The 4,154-nt window shown below is 36.3% G+C and overlaps 1 long non-coding RNA gene across 1 annotated transcript; it reads right to left on the reverse strand.

Moving 5' to 3' along the window:
- Positions 1–3,128: 3,128 nt before the first annotated feature.
- Positions 3,129–4,154, reverse strand: LOC108254332. Its single transcript, XR_001809898.2, has 2 exons — positions 3,976–4,154; positions 3,129–3,315 (listed from the first exon to the last, which is right to left on the reverse strand). It is a non-coding gene; the product is annotated as an uncharacterized LOC108254332 (long non-coding RNA).

Below are 4,154 nucleotides of genomic sequence, written 5' to 3' on the forward strand. Positions count from 1 at the left end.
CTCTCTTCCTTCTGTCCTAGCTATCATCTTTCGGTCGGCAAGGCTCTTGCTTGTAATAGGGTAGTACTATTTTAGGCGGGGCCGGCCCTTAGCTTGGGCGCCGAATATTCCGTCTGCGTGATGGTTGATTCGATTGATCCGACCGATTTAGGAATTATAGTAGAAGGTAATTTAAACTTTAAAGGGCGCGGGAGCGCGTTTTTTTTACTGCTTTTTCCACAAGATCCTTTAACGAAATTTAAGTCCTTACCGCCCTATAATATCCCATTTTTATATGACATCCTGAACGTATTGTCATGTTTCTTATTCAAGTCAGGCTCTTCAAAGAACTTTTAGGAAATAAATTCTTTATTAGTATTTTCTTTCAGTAGGTTTTAATGTAATCCTATTTCCTTTAAAAGACTAATGTACGGGAAGAACGGTCTCTCGCGATCACAGCGTGTGAGCTTTTAAACGGAGTGAAAATAGTATGCCCTTTCCGCCACTCAAGCAGTAGATAAGGAAGATGTAGATACGTAAGGGAGTTTGTTATTGTTATACCGCCTTCGAGCTTCGATAAGCTCTGAGCGTGTCCCTAAATTCCCTGCCGTTCACTGCGATTTCATCCACTTCACCTTACTTTTTGGTGCTCAGCCCAAGCGTAAGCGGTGTTTCCAGCCTTAACTTTTGTCTGGATATCTACGTAAAATGAAAAAATTATACTCGTAACACTCGCACGTTTATAAGTTTTTGAGCCCGTAAAGCAAAAGCGTTCATGGATTAACTTAGTTAGTTAGCAGTTAAACTAACCGACAACATAGAACATAGATAAAGTACAAAAGACTCAGAAAGTGTGGTTTCAGTGTTTTGTGTTCAGCACTTTCTAGCTTCTAGCTAAAAGAACTCTTAGCTAAGAAATCCACTCTAGCTAGATTACTTAGCTAAAAATCGGAAGGCTAAGCTTAGCTAAGTTTTCTAGCTTAGAAGAATCGCTTTAGCTTGTAGTGATTTCCTTTCTGAAGTCAAATGGTTTTGTTTTCTACAGGTTCTGTACACTCTTCTGAGATGAGTTACCAGGTAGTATTTTAGTTAATCGAATGAATTATTAAGAAGAGAATAAGCATTCTTGGTTTAAAACATTATCCGGCGGACGCTGAAGGGTTACATTTTTTTAATTCAGTGCGTGATCATTAGATCAAGTATAAACATCTTATATACTACTAGCATAATGTACCAATAAAATGATATACTTTTATTATACAGAGATAATTTAAGAATTTTGATATATCGTTAAAGGTGTGTGTCAGACAGATACGAAGTCAAGGTTAGCCTATAATGTCCCACAAACACCAAAGTTATTTTTACTTGTGCTACATACTAATACTCAATGTGAATATACGTGAAAGTTGAGACGCAATCTGCATTTCTGTTAAGTTTGCATTGCCAATTATTAACCTTTGTATTATTCATAAGTTGTACTTTTAGTTACTTTTTATTATGACTTCAAATAGTTTCTTCCCGGTAAAAAAGTATGAACACACTGTAAATCATGTATCGGTCTCTAATTTTTTAGCAGGAGAGCAAATACGAAACCCATAATATCCTGGAATCCGTCAAGGATTAAGTCGATACTAGTTTGAATACACTTCCTTTTTCTTTACTTTAGTAGTATAAAAGGGATAACTTGCGCGGCAAAGAAAGTGGTTTGGAAGAATTCTTTGGCATATGTATCTATAGTGATAATAGATATAGTTGACCGACTCTTGAAACCTAAACTCCGGATTCCCCTGGAGTGGTTTCGCACAAACCGTGATTTTGACTGGCTAGTGTTAAAGTCGGCTAATGTTCCTAAAGTCTGGTAATTAGAGATATCCCTATTCTTTTCATATCGAGAAAGGTGGGTTGGAGCAGTCAGAGGAGTCATGAAGGGTAAACTACTACAACCTGATCGGTTGATGTAAACGGTTCATCCTTTCTCGCGTAATTCTTAAGTAGTAGAGCTAATGGTCTTCAATGCGCCGGTGAGTTATCATATCCTGATATGGGTATGGATACATGAAGGTCTTATTTGTATGTATTACGGTTGCGTCAGATAGTAGTACCCCATTGTACCCAATTTGGTCCAAGAACAAAGCGGGTGCCGTACGCCAAAAGCGATAAGTCCTTAGTAGTGAAACCCTACTGAAAAAATTTTGTCTTTACATATGTTTATTCTATATTTATTTTTTAGTGTACATGTATGTAGCCTACAACCAGCAAAAATGAAGAGTTAAAGATTGTTCCTGGCAGAACACATACACAATATCCAAACTGTAATGCGGCTGAGCTCAATCAGCTTTCAGAGCTTCTAGAAAATCTTTTGTGACTCGATTTTTTTGTAATAACACTCCTTTAACATAAATACACACGTCGCCGGTATAGTCCGGTCGGTATCTTAGTTCGATTTCGGGACGATAAGACCCTAGCAGTTACAGTTCCCTCTGTCAAACCTCAAAAAAAAAACCTGCCATCCTAGTTCTCCTATACCTGCCATCCTAGTTAGCTTGGTGGGTTAGCGCGTTCTAAGCGCTAGGTCGCGGGTTCGATTCCGGCCCGGGGCAGACTTTACCCTAAACAGATAAGGCTTTTTCCCCCGGAACAGCTGGCTGTCTCCTATCCCGTCTTTGTATTCTCTTCCATTTCGGGATGATAAAACCTCTGCAGTTACAGTTCCCTCTATCAAACCTCTTCAAAAAAATTATCTTATTATAACCCTAAGCACTAGGTCGCGGGTTCGATTCCCGCCCGGGGCAGACATAATCCTAAATAGATAAGGTTTTTCCCGGAACGGCTGACTATCAAATCTTGTAAGAAAAATAAAAATATATGTAGAATAGAACATACCCTGCTTATACTGCCAGAATGAGACTGAAAAGTCCCTTTATTGAAGCGGTCTAAACAAGGTCTTATGTATTTGGTACAATATTTTTAAAAATATACAATAAAAATATTAATAAAAAATTAAAATATTAAAATATAAAAAATATTTAAAAATATAAAAATAAAAAATATACAACACACTAATAATATGTTTACAGGTGTTAAGAAGAAAAACAAAGAGATGTTTTCTTCCTACTGGTTTAAGAACAATGTCAGTTTATTGTAAAAATGCCTCTTTGAAGTAGTATTTATTTTTTCAGTTTGTGTCTTAGCAAGATTCTCTTAAATGTACTGGATTCAACAAAATCATTTGCACTGAAATGAGAACTACAGATAACCGTGTGCCGAGAAGGCTCAAATCCTTGCCTCCTAATGGCTTTAACCCATTTTCTTTTCAGTTCAACATCTGAGGGAAATCTGAAACAATATAGGAAAGGAATTTTCATTGCATCTGGATTCAATAAATTCATTTTGATTCTTTAATAGATTCCCTTTCATTTTTCATACAAAGAGAGGAAATCGTCCACAAGCCACAACAATGAAAAAGAAAGCTTCTTTTTTGTGTTTAATGGGTTTAACCTAACCCTATAATAACACTGGTCACTACTCATTTCTGACAGTTCCTTTTGGTAGCAATTTTTCATTCTCATGGCTTCTGGACTAGTACCCAAAAGGATATTTTTTACTGTTCTTTTTGAAATTCTCCACAGTGAATTCAATGAAGCAAGTCCCCAAGTGGATTCATTGGATTCAGACAAAAAAACCTGATGTGAAAAGGTACAGTTCCAGTTTCACTTAATCAAACTTAAAAAAATCTAAACAAGGTAATTATTTAACTAGAAATTATGAACTACAAGAGAGATAGATCACATCATAAAATGAATAAAGTTTGTGTCAGTGAAGCTGGATCTTTGTGAAGAAAAACTAGTATGTATAGCTCCGCTATACTGTAGTAATAGAAAGTAAAAAACTTAATACTTAATAGGTAAACTTCAGTTTTTTCATCAAATCCAGGGGTCAAGAGATGAATGTTTCATGTGAAAAGGATATGTATGGAAAGCTATTGTAAGTACTTACGAATGGAAGGTAATTCCAGAGCCCGTTTTCTGCCGGTTTGTGCAGCCGTACGCACATCAAGACTTCACCATCGTAAAGATCAACTAAATTTCACATAAAATCGGTAAAGAATTGAATTTTTAGGCTTCGAATAAAATTAATAAAATTAAAAATACCAAGCGCGTCAAAGAAATCACATT

The sequence above is a fragment of the Diaphorina citri genome, unplaced genomic scaffold, assembly GCF_000475195.1.
Source record: "Diaphorina citri unplaced genomic scaffold, Diaci psyllid genome assembly version 1.1 scaffold47025, whole genome shotgun sequence".
In the NCBI taxonomy this organism is placed as follows: domain Eukaryota; kingdom Metazoa; phylum Arthropoda; class Insecta; order Hemiptera; family Psyllidae; genus Diaphorina; species Diaphorina citri.